The sequence below is a fragment of the Onychostoma macrolepis genome, chromosome 16 (assembly GCF_012432095.1).
Source record: "Onychostoma macrolepis isolate SWU-2019 chromosome 16, ASM1243209v1, whole genome shotgun sequence".
In the NCBI taxonomy this organism is placed as follows: Eukaryota; Metazoa; Chordata; class Actinopteri; order Cypriniformes; family Cyprinidae; genus Onychostoma; species Onychostoma macrolepis.
The window spans coordinates 25,635,394-25,648,788 of record NC_081170.1 but is presented as its reverse complement, the minus strand read 5'-3'; the positions used below and the strand labels follow the sequence as shown (position 1 = coordinate 25,648,788).

General features: G+C 38.7%; 1 protein-coding gene across 3 annotated transcripts in view; it reads left to right on the top strand.

The window, feature by feature from the left end:
* Positions 1–4,393: 4,393 nt before the first annotated feature.
* grb10b (growth factor receptor-bound protein 10b) overlaps positions 4,394–13,395 on the top strand; it is a 108,182-nt gene continuing 99,180 nt past the window's right edge. For 2 of the 3 annotated variants that reach the window (XM_058745871.1, XM_058745869.1), the window contains exon 1: positions 4,394–4,487. The gene's annotated coding sequence lies outside the window, so the exon portion shown is untranslated. Of the gene's footprint in view, positions 4,488–6,072; positions 6,396–13,395 lie in introns of those variants that run through there. The other variant, XM_058745870.1, reaches the window with a different exon arrangement.

Here is a 13,395-nt window from a genome sequence, read left to right as displayed (position 1 = left end):
TTGCAGTTTCTCTTAATCCGCATCATAAAAAGTGTTATCCATTATGCAAGCATTTTTTTACATGTATGCCTGACAAACTGCAATTTAGACCCACTAATTTGTTAGTTTCTAAGTGCATATTTAATAGTCTATTTATTTTGGGTGAATGCAAAAGTCCCCTTTCAAAAATATTCCTTGTATCCAAGAGAGGCCTGTTGATATGCACTACCATTCGGCATCATAAACCATCCTCTCTTTCCTATATTAATGTGTTATTATATATTTTGGCAGAGCCCATGTGCTCTGAGGGTTGTGGGCTGGAGGTTAGAGCACTGTGTCTCTGGGCAGGCTCCTCCTCATCCTGATGGGGTAATCCCCTCTATGGCGGATGGCAGTAAATTCTTCCCCTCCCACAATCCCTCTGTTGGTCAGAATTCCGGCTCGTTTGTGGCCAATCTGATATGTGTTATGAAACTGCAAAATGACTGTTTGCTTCCAAACCGGGGAAGCCATTAGTACAGCAAAACAAACTCTGGAGAAATGAGATCAAAGGTCACAGTGATATATTTTAGAGATGCATCAATACTATAAAATCATTTATGGAAGTGGATCAGCAGGTATGCAAATCTGGCCTTCTCATGTACTGTACATGTAGAGAGTTTATTTGATATTTCAGACACTGAAAGGTTTGAAAGTATATTTGGTAAGTAACTAAACTTAAAAGGTCAACATATTTGAGTTACAGTCAAATAGGGTACAGACCAACTATACTATATCTGCTATACGGCTAAGCACTTATTTGTATATAATCTTTTAAAATGAGCTTTCATCTGTTAAAACAGTTGTGCGTTGCCCTAAAGCAATGTTTTCCACATGGGGGTTCATGAGGGAACTGCAGGGGGTTTGTAAGATGATGAAAAGCTTAATAATTATATAATTATATTAAATAAAATAACAGTGCTTTTCATTATTATTATTATCAAATATTCATTTTATACAACCCGAATTCCGGAAATGATGGGATGTTTTTTTTTTTTGAATAAAATGAAAAGAATTTCAAATCACATGGGTCAATATTTTATTTACAATAGAACATAGATAACATAAATGTTTAAACTGAGGAATGTTACAATTTTATGCACAAAATCAGCTCATTTCAACTTTGATGCCTGCTACAGGTTTCAAAATAGTTGGGATGGGGGCATGTTTACCATGGTGTAGCATCTCCTCTTCTTTTCAAAACAGTTTGAAGACGTCTGGGCATCGAGGTTATGAGTTTCTGGAGTTTTGGTGTTGGAATTTGGTCCCATTCTTGCCTGATTTTCCGTTTAACGATGCGCCAAATGTTCTCTATAGGTGAAAAATCTGGACTGCAGGCCAATTCAGCACCCGGACTCTTCTACCACGAAGTCATGCTGTTGTAATAGCTGCAGTATGTGGTTTTGTATTGACGTTGTCTGGAGGTGAGCATATGTTGCTCTAAAACCTTTATATACCTTTCAGTATTCATAATGCCTTCCAATACATGCAAGCTGCCCATACAGTATGCACTTATGCACCCCCATACCATCAGAGATGCTGGCTTTTGAACTGAACGCTGATGACACGCTGCAAGTTCTCCTCCTCTTTAGCCCGGAGGACACGGCGTCCATGATTTCCAACAAGAATGTCAAGTTTGGACTCGTCTGACCATAGAACACTTTTCCACTTTGAAACAGTCCATTTTAAATGAGCCTTGGCCCACAGGACACGACGGCGCTTCTGGACCATGTTCACATATGGCTTCCTTTTTGCATGATAGAGCTTTAGTTGGCATCTGCGGATTTTCTGGAAGTATTCCTGGGCCCATTTAGTAATGTCAATGACAGAATCATGCTGATGATCACGGGCATCCAACAAAGGTCTTCGGCCTTGTCCCTTACACACAGAGATTTCTCCAGTTTCTCTTAATCTTTTGATGATGTTATGCACGGTAGATGATGAGATTTGCAAAGCCTTTGCAATCTTTTCAAAATTTCTTGCTTTTTCAGCCCTTTGTTGCCCCTGTGCCAACTTTTTTGAGACCTGTAGCAGACATCAAATTTGAAATGAGCTCATTTGGTGGATACAAGTGTGAAATTTCTCCGTTTAAACATCTGTTATGTTCTCTATGTTCTATTGTTAATAAAATATTGGCTCATATGATTTGAAAGTCTTTTAGGTTTCATTTTATTCAAATTTAAAAAAACGTCCCAACATTTCTGGAATTCGGGTTATATGTTAGAACAGTTAAGACATACTACTATGTCTACTATTATAATCGACATCAGAGCACCGTAAACATACAAATGTGTTCTTAAATGATTAAAATATTAACTTAAAATTTTAAGCTGACAAAAAAGTTTGGGAACTCAAGAATATCTAGGAAGTAAACAAAGTGGAAGGATGAGATGTGTATTTCCAAAAGTTTTCACAGCAATGCCATTTTTACTTTCAAGTCAAGTCATCTTTATTTATATAGCGCTTTTAACAATACAGATTGTGTCAGAGCACTTAACCCCTAAAAAAACCTTTTTGTTTAGCATGAAGAACAATCTGAAGAAACTTTATCCTCTTCAAAGCACCTTTAGTGCTTAGTAGATACAAAAATTGCGAGAAAAAAAGTCAGAATTGCGAGATATAAACTCACAATTGCGAGAAAAAAAGTCAGAATTGCTAGTTTATATCTCGCAATTCTGAATTTATATCTCGCAATTCTGACTTTATAACTCGCAATTACGAGTTTATATCTCACAATTCAGAGAAAAAAGTAAAAATTGCGAGAAAAAAAGTCAGAATTGCAAGATATAAACAATTTTTTCTCAGAATTGTGACACAATAACCTTTTTTTTTTTCTTTTTTTTTTAATTCAGTGGTGGAAATGGGCTTCCATACAGAACCTTTATTTATGAGTTTATAACAATTTCCAACTAAAATCTTGTGACTCTGAATGAGTTCTACAGTGGCCTTGTCTTATATGTATTATGTATTACAAAATCAAAGCTATTAGATTTGGATTTAATTGCTACTCTTATCATTCTCATGCCATCAGCCTGTTCAAAAATATCTTCTCACCTAGGAGACACAATAACAGAAAGAAACTGATAACGTCTGCAAGACAAGACTTCTGTGTGCTTCAATGCATGAACAAAATAAAATGGGGTATAATTTTCTTCATGCACTTGCACCTCTGTGTTTTTTTCTTTTCTTTAGAAACTGACTATATTTTACATAAAACTTTTTTTTAGATACTGACTAACTATAGTCTAAATTAATGACTTTGAAAACCGCTCAGTATTAAACCAGTGAACAAATTCTCCTTAGCCCTGAGGCGGCTCCTTTAACAAGACTGCAAGTAATGATTGCGCATTCTGCATGCCTAAAAAGTGAAATCATCATACTCACAATATCAGTATAGGTCATGCACAGCTTGGTCAATATAACTGTTCACATGGGACTAATTTTTAGATAATGTTTTGAGTTTTTTATGAGGTTTGTAATAGTATATCATGCAGACACAAAGTCCAGCTCAGTGTGACAACACTACTGAAATCTACTACTGCTCACTGTCAGTATGCTATTCACTTTTAAACTCATTTGGAAAAAGCTCTAGACAATTAACCTTTTGGACTACATATACCCTCTGTGTTGTTCCAGGGATGGACAGGATGAGAAAATTCTCATTGGCATGCCTCCAACAAGGGAATCCAAAGTTTTTCATATTAGAAATTAACATCATGGGAAAAAATATCAACATTTAAGCCTAAGTAAAATTCACCAAATTATTTAGTCAAAAATATTGAAAATGTTTACATGTTTTAAGACATTTTATCCAGTAGACATAATGGGAACATATTACAGTAATTTACTGCATTTTAGGCAAGACTGTTCTATTGTTTTGTAGGATATATACATATTTAGCTGGAACTATTCTTACTGTGGTCATTTTTGTAAGGAACCTCACTTGTAGTTTTACAGTCGGAAAACAGTCAAATAAAACGTGCTGAAGGGAAAACAGCTCACTGACCTTTTGTACACGATTCGACCCAAATAACAGAAACCGTATTCGCTATGATTTAATGTTCAAAAAACTTGATCCATGAGCTCGTGGGGACAATTTTAATTGCCGAGAACATATTATAACGTCAGGGTTTAAACAGTAAAGGGCAAGCAATTATGTGTTAAACGTGCTTGTGTGTGTGTACACACAGCCATGTTGTCAGTAATGCAGTAACCGTGTGTGCTCCGAGCCGTGTCACGCGCTCGGCTTATTCAACGCACACATTGGGTCGCGCGGGGGTCTGGCCAGAACGCGGAACGCTAGTGGCTGGTGACGGGGTGGTGTTGCCCTGGAGTGGGCGGGGTCTGGTTTGAGTGGGCGGAGACTTTGGGATCCTGACAGCGTCCAGCGCGCAGCAGCGCACACATACATACACACACATTCACACATTTACAGTGAATAAGACACGGTTGTTCTCCGCTATAGAGAGGTAAGCGATGAATTTTAACTCTCACTCTTATATTTTTTCGAAACGAGCGTTCACCCAAAAGTTTAATCTGTGAGTGTGCATTGGGAGGAAAAAACGGTTGTAGGGTGCCCTAAAGAAGAACTTGTGAGTAAATAAGACCAGTGGGTGAGAGAGGGCTGAGAGGTGTGGCTTCTGTTATAGAATCATAGAGAGTAAAGGAAACTTCAGTTGCAGCATTAGAATCAGATATTGTAGTGCAATAATTCACAGCTTAATATTTAGGCTGTAAAATGTTTTGTCAGACTGGCTTCACGTGGGTATCATCTAAAATAAATGGTTTTATTGGTCTTATTCATTCGATTCAAAACCTGAACTGAATGATTCAGTAGGACTGAATCGTACTACTACTACCACTACTACATTAAAAAAATAAAATAAAAAACGATCGGGTAGAAATACATTCTTAAGGTAAAGCTGCCTGTTACCACTTTATCACAGTACTACCGAAAACAGAAAATAGCAGCAGAAGATCCTAGCAACTAGATAAGTCTGACATTTACAGTGTGAACATGCAAGTGATGAAATTCCTGTTTTCTTAGGAAGAACATTTTAACGGGAGTGATGTAAACATTACAATAAATTGTACAATGAAAGCTGTTCATTGGCTAACTGTAATTAATATCTTAGTAAATGTGGCAAAACTATATTTGTAACACAATTTACAATATTTTTATGCATATTTAGCCATGCAATGTATGTATTTTTGTGATAAAACATTGCACTAAAATTATGTTTTAAAATGTATGAAATTCCTTGCCCCTCCCTGTATGAAAAATACTGTTTTTTTTTTTTTTTTTTTTTTTGTTTGCTTGTTTTGTTTTTGTTTTTGTATCATTGTATTTTACAGTGACAAAGAGATATTTATCAGCTCAGTTGTTATCCTAACATAACAATTTAATTATATTGTAATTCCAAATTAATTTAATCACATATAGAGTACGTTTAGAAAGTGCAAAATATGTAATCACCAAAATTTCATCCTCTAATGCTTTGGAATCCACAGCTGCCAGTTTCTATCATAAATGTAACAAAAATACAATAGTTGTGTCTGTATAATGACATACATCTTACAGAGGGCCAGCCTGGAAATAAAGGGATAGTTCACACAAAAATTAAAATCCTGCTATCATTTACTCACCCTCATGTCATTCCAAAACTGTGTGACTTTCTTTCTTCTGTGGAATGTAAAATAAAATGTTTTTAGAAATATCTATGATTTTCTATGGTATGATTTTTTTTTTCTTTTTCGTCCATACAATATAAATCAATGGACACCAAAATGGTTTGGTTACCACATCTTTAAAATAGCTAACCTCTTTTGTGTACCAAGTCATGTAGGTTTGGTACAACACGAGGGTGAGTAAATGATGACAGACAGTTCATTTCTGGGTGAACTATTCTTTTAAACAGCTCTGATTATGTGACTGTTTTCCTCAGCTATGTAAAAATGTTCTGTTAAATCAGGACAGTTTGCACTTTCATTTATAGTTGACATCAATTTTGATGACAGATATTACCAGTGGGATTAAAAAACAAGGTTTTATAGTTTGTCGGCTGAAGAATACCACAAGGTACTGTTCTAGGTCCTATTTCATTCTCGGGAGGTTCCTCCACTGACAGGCTGAGGCTGAAAGCACGATTTAGTCAGAGGATGATGAAGCTTTTAAGGGTGGGGCTATTGTAAGAGGAGGAGTTGTTTGGTGTGTATTGGAGAGAGTTAGCTGAGAGATAGATATATTGTGGACGCTTGCATTGGGATATTAGAGATCTTGAAGAAGCAGCAGTAATGGTGAAGTAGTCTTGTAATACTGTGTGCATTTAGATTCCTGTGACTGGACAGACGCAGGGCTTTACACACACCAGACACCGGTGAGTTCTGGTTCATTAATGCTTTTAAATGGGTCCACAATGATTTAAACCCCCGTTTAAAGAGCATGACAAAGTTAAAAAGCTTTGAGTGGTGATTCATGTAGTGCTGAAGGAGTGTGTGTAGATAAAAGTGGGGATGGTTTGTGTTGAACTTCTCAGCCTATTATTTATCCATTAATACAAAAGATGTGTAGAAACATATGTAATGTAGAAACATGATGTTCTGAGTTATTTCCATCCTCATGGATACTGACATGTATTTAATTTCTGGCAAGCTTTATGAGGCAAGTTGTGAACAAAGGGTGATCTGCTGCCTTAAATGTAAAACCTAAATACCCCTAAATTATATTCTTGTTGCTGAATGTCTTAAATATTATTTTGATTGTTGCTATCACATATACTGTACCTGCTTAGTTAATTGCTTAAACATAACTTTATATAGGCTAAATAATGATTACACATTAAAGGGATAATTTGCCCCCAAAAAAAGAGATAGATAGATAGATAGATAGATAGATAGATAGATAGATAGATAGATAGATAGATAGAAAACAATTACTCACCCTTATTCATTTTCAAAACACACAAATATGATCAAATATGATAAGTTCTTCCAGACATTCTTGATGTTCAAGTAGTCACACTGGTTTATGTGGGTCACACAAGTGCATTTCAGTTTCTGTATACTATAATTGATCATCCCCATTCATATTACAATATCTTTATAAACTTGTAGTATTTTGGTGGAATGGACTTTCAATGGAGCTACAGTAATCTCTCAGGTTTCATTAAAAAATATTCTCATTAGTTTTTCGAAGATGAACAAAAGTCTTATGGGTTTGGATCGACATGACATCGTAAATGATGAGAAAGAATGGTCATTTTCGGTGAACTGCTGTTGATGAATATATTACTCTGCTATCACAATTATACTGTTTCATGGACACAGTAATGTTAAGAATGACCATTTGTTGTTGGGTGGTATCCAGGAGATTCCTGTTTAAGTATAATGGAAATTTGTATCTGTAAGGTTCTAGGTTCTAGCACGCTGTTGCAGACACTAGTTTGATGAATGAAGGCAATTTCAAGTGCAGCCTAAAGAAAAATCACATACTTCAGTGTCCTGCGAGCGATACTACATATTATGATAATGGAAAATATTCTATTCAGATGTTTTGGCATCTTGTTTTCTTGATTCAGGTCTGTATTGTATATTGAATGTCAGAGTGGTCAAATACAGGTAGGATTCAGAACTTAGGTTCTGAATAGAAATTTTACCACTCTAGTATGTATGTTTTCCTTTAATACTTTAACAAATTCCATTATATGGACAAAACGGTCTTAACTTAAAACAACTCACAAGATGCTTGCTGCAGAGGGAATTGATCATGACCCTCATGGCCGTAACTTTCAATGGCCGGCAGACTCCATGGACACATTCCATTCTATCTTGCGTCATTTTGCTATCATTCATGGTTTCCTATACAGTGTTAATACCCCCTGGACCGAGGCGGGGTCATGACACTATAGACCTGAGCCTGGACACCACAGTTCAGCCAGTGAAAATCCCTCCTGTTCATTCATTCAGCTCTTATGTACATTGAGTAAGTGACTCATAAGCGACGATCGGTACTGTGGTCAGAGCGATCTGTTCTAGAGCTTAATGACCCCACATTTCACTGAATCAGGCTGTCCTGGTGCATAATGAACTGAAGTTTTATGCAACTCAACATTGCGTCTTTCTACCTTGTTTGTGTTGCGTTTTTCTTACTTTAGTTCTGGATGAGATCCTCTTATTTCTGTTTCTTGTATATTCTGGAAAGTTTAAGAGGGACTGCATTTTTCCAACCCTACTCAAATGTTTTTGTTTTTAACCAGACTGAAATTCTCCCATTTTTAGTGTCAACATTTAATAATCATACAGTCGTCATTGTGAGTTTGAACCAGAGTTTACTCTGTGTCTTATGTTGCAGTCACATTGTATTGGAATTACTGTAATTACAAGATAGCAACTCAGCAATTCTACTTCGAGAAATGTCCTCAGATTCGTTTTTGAATCGCCAAAATGGATTCATGTGGGACTTGGCTATTAATGACAGAAAATAATTTAATCATTATGTTAATATATTCTGTATGCGATTACGAACTGTTGAAGAACAAAGCAAATGCACCATTATCATTAACCCTAATCAAATGACGTATCAAACTGTGATATCAAGCTAACTGTGGAGGCCGCTGCCATTTTGTTTTTGTTTATATGATGTGTGCGAGGAATAACCTAGCTTTCATATAAGTTTCCAACTTGTAATTACGAGTCCAATGAAGACCTGAATGGTTCTTTGTCGGAAACTCGTAATTACAGTAATTCAGATGATGTAAACAGTTGATGTCTGGAGCAGTCAAAATTTATTATAGAAAACATGCCACGCAAAACTGCTTACCTCGTACTGCAGGTATTTACTATATGTAATCATAATGGATATTTTTTCAAATAAATATTTGCTTTTAGATTTTTTTCTTTTGCATATTTTATATTTTTTATAGGCTTGTTAACTATTGCTATAATTTCATCAACAAAAACTACAAAATATCTTCTCATTAAAAAAAAAAAGAAAGAAAAGAAAAATTAATTAAAAAAGGAAAATGAATCCTTATATGCTGCGCAGCATATTACCGCATAGGAAGATCATTTCCTGTCTAGCCATTACATTCTTCTTAATTACATAAATTAAACTGTAAATTCAAATGGAAACCCTTAACTCAGTGTGAAATATGGTTTGGACGTGTTCATTGCTGGAATTAAAAGAACGAACAAATTTAGCCCACCCATACAGCAAACATGTGCACAACTATAAGAGCTTCAGTCCCATTCATCATTCAGATTGCATAAGAGCCTGCTCCTCATTGCCAATGAATCTCTCATCCAATTAGTGATTGTCCATGTTTCCAAAAGCTTTTCTCCCTGGTTGCCCATTCAGCCATCCTGATGACATGAAGCTTTCTTATAGCGTCCTCTGCCCAGTGGCTCCAAAATAATGGCGTTGCCCATTAATAAAGAAATCAGGATGAGCAACTGAGGTGTGACTGTTGTGCTGTCAACCAATGCCTCATTTAGAAGATGCACATGAAATTCATGGGTGTACTAAATTATACTAACCATATTATTAACATTTTATGTTTCAGAACTGGTTCTGATTTTTCACTTTTGTTTTTGAAATAACTGCTGCTGGTACTTAAAACTATCTTTCTAAAGTAAATGCTATTGCTTGTCAAGATAAGTGAATGAGGTCAATGAATACATTCCCTGAATAAGGAAAGGTCTGGATTCATTTCCAAGGAGTTGAAGTAACTTCTTTTGTTACTAAAGTAACTGCACTCCCACTTGACCTTTATCAGCTCACTAAGCCCTGGGACCAAGAGTCTTGACCCTGCAACTTGTCTTCTGTTATTTGGGTAAAAGAATACAATATTCTTTTCTTACACACCTGTGCTATTAACACAGAAGAATATGGCTGTTAATCCTGAATGCTAGTGCTGAATATATTCCTGTATTCATGAAAAAAAACAACAACAAAAAAAACAGATTTGACGACTAAATTTGTACCTTAGATTACGTTAAATATGCATTAAATATCTTTGATATTTGGGTCAATGACAATGAATTTTTGTCCAGATCTGTTAATCCATTAATTAAAAATGACAGGAAAATTATACATTCTATGACTTAAACACACCTCTTCTAAGAACTGACCAGAAAAAAGCCTTATCTGATAATTTGAACTTTTCTTGGCAAGGAAAGGTTATTTCAGGTTGTAAAATTGAATGTGTTGTAACCCCTCAAAAACGAAAATCGATATTTAACAGTTTATAATATTTGTAAAAATACTTTTAAACTTGCTGTTGTATGAACAGTATAATTCACCTTGTCACATCAGTTGTAATGTCGTTGTCAATCCCAAACACTGACTGTGTGAACGTGAAATGAAGCCAGACATCACTGCATGTTGCTATAGCAAAGCCTGTTTGTTTGGGGAGATAAAGTTGGCAAACTGCCCAATTTTTGTTCTCTTAGTATTTCTGACTTTAAAAGCCAACATGTATGTACAAGTATCCTGACACAGCTTGTTCTTGTGTAATGAAATGTTTGATTTGGATAGAGTAGTGATCTGATATCTATAGGCTACTTGTCAAAAATGGTGCTTTCAGAAAATTTCAGCTTTTCCTTCAAGATGTTTTGACATACCCATGAAATGTATTTGAGTGAGTCAAAGAATGTTGCCCTACATCTGCAGCTTTGAATAACGTCTCCTGTATGTGTCTTTTTAAAAACTTTGCTTCCACCTGGCCATAAAATTATGGATGTAAAATGTGTGAAAGACAGATAGTAGATGAGGGCAATAGAGCAACTGACCCAGATTTCAAAGTTAATAATGTGTTGACATAAAGACTCAACAAGATGATTAAATTCTGATGGAATTTCTTCACAATTTCCACAGCTTCACTTTCATGCCAGTGTCTCGTAACCTTAGTCCACATTCTTTGCAAATTTTTGTTTAGAATATAACTACAGCTTTAGTGTTAGTGATTAGTACTGATCCTGAAGATCAACCTTTCTGGGTAAAGTTCCAGCTATGTACAAAACTGTTGAACCAGCTACACTAAAACTTGGTTACAATATATACTTGGCCCGGATTCACAAAACATCTAAAGGCTAAAAGTAGCTCACAACTTGCTGATTTAGGAGAAAATCTTAAAAATAATGGGCATGTCAGTGCTAAATTTAGGACTCCTAATTGTTTGCTCTAAGAGTATTTTACAAAGCGTTTTAGTGCTAAGACTAGCTCCTAAATCTGTGAAACGTCAGGAGTAGTGAAGGCGACTTCTAAGTCACTATGACCAAATCACAAACTATCCTAAAATGGCTGTTGCTGGCAGTTTGGTTCTGGCGGCTATTCCAACTCCAGATATTCCTTTAATTATATCCTTGTTTTCATTAACCAGTTGGGCAAGAAGTAACAGCTATTCCCTATCGATACTTCACTCGTACTGCGTCTGCTAAGATGCTATGGGGAAAAACAAATTTTTCTCCGATGACTGAAGCCTTTTTCAATAATGAGCTGCACAAGCCTATGGCGACAAAGTCCGCCAGAGCCCACCAGAATGGGCGGGGCCATCTGGCTATATAAGCAGGCATTCCGCCGTAGGATCCTCAGATTTCTTCTCCTTCAGCGATGACTTCTGATCTTCACTATGAGACTCGAAGCCCTTCGCCGTGGAAGAAGCCCTGCAGCGGATCAAGACCCTCTGCTCGTCTGACTCGCCGCTTCCCCGCCGCCTTCAGCATCTGCAGCAGTGGTCTGCATCTGGTCTCGTTCGGTAGGAGTGAGTGTGATGTCATGGACGACAGCATGTCGTTGGTTGCTTCTGATGTGGAGGAGCTGTTGGGCTCGTCCTACAACCCTGCCCCCTGCCGTCTTCGGAGCCCAGCGCGGCCAGCACGGGCAGCATGGGCATGGATGCCGAACTTTTCTGCGTCCTGTCCAAAGCTGTGGAAGAGCTAGGTTTGGACTGGTCTCTGCCGGAGGAGCGCACCCGCAGTCGGCTGGATGAATGGTTCTTGCCAGGGTGCCGTCAGGCCCCTCGTCAATGAGCTTCACCATTCTTTCCAGAGGTCAATGAAGAACTGACCAGATCGTGGCGCACCCCTTACTCGGCCCGCCTACGTCCCTTCTCTTCATCCGCTCTCACGTCTGTCAACGGCTCTGAAGAAAAAGGGTATGACAGACTGCCTCCCCTGGATGAGTCAGTGGTCACGCATCTCTGCCCGCCCACGGCCATCGGCTGGAAGGTAAAGGCCGCCCACCCGTCTAAGCCGTGTAGGATGACTTCAGCGCTTGCTGGACGAGCCTACTCATTGGCTAGTCAGGTGGCCTCGGCGCTTCATTCCATGGCGGTCCTCCAGGTATTCCAGGCCAAACTCCTCGGCTGCATGGATGAGTCCAGCTCAGATCCCGCAGCTTTGAAGGAGCTGCATAGTGCGACCGATCTGGCTCTGTGCACCACAAAGACGAGGGCTCCAGCGATTGGCAGGTCCATGGTCAATCTAGTGGTGCTCGATCACCACTTATGGCTAAACCTAACGGAGATGAAGGATGCGGACAAGGTCCCCTTCCTGGATTCCCCGGTCTCCTCCACAGACCTGTTTGGACCTGCAGTTAAGGGTTTTGCTGAACGCTTCTCTGCTGCACAGAAGATGTCCCAGGCAATGAGGCACTTCACCCCAAGACGGCGCCGACTCGGCAGCCCACAAAGCCTGTGCCTCCAGATGCTCAGCCAGCTTCCAAGCCTGAGCCCCGTCGTCGCTGATAGTGCTAGACCCGGCGCCCCCGGCGCTGATCTGTGGGACAGGAAGATGAGGGGGCCAAGTCTCGTTACAGCCACCACCAAACAGCCTCTGTTGTGCCTCTAAGCACCTCATTCAGTTCTGGGTGCCGAAGGCAGTGTGTTTGTTGTAAATACTTTGTTTGTCGTGAACACTGAGCTCGTTCGAATTGCTCCCACACAACCAACCGCTGTTATAGCAGAAAAATTAAAACACAAACATTTTCAAAAAGAGAGAAAATTTCCTCTTCCACTCATTGCGAGTGTCAGGTCCTCCCTAGGAGGCCCACCACTTGAACGATCCAACCCCTTGCCACACGGGCCGAGTCCTGGCAGGCCGTCCCTGGCTCAGAGCAAGGACACACACGTCCTGCGTTCCAAGGTGATGAATTTGCTGGTGAAAGGAGCCATAGAAACGGTTCCTGCAGATCAGAGTGAGTCAGGCTTTTACAGCTGTTACTCCCTTGTCCCCAAAAATGATGGCGGCCTACTGCCCATCCTCAATCTCAGACATCTGAACCGCACCCTCATGAGACGGCCGTTCAGGATGATTACACTGAAGCAGATCCTCTCGCAAGTGCGCCTAGGGGACTGGTTCTTTTCTCTAGATCTGAAGGAT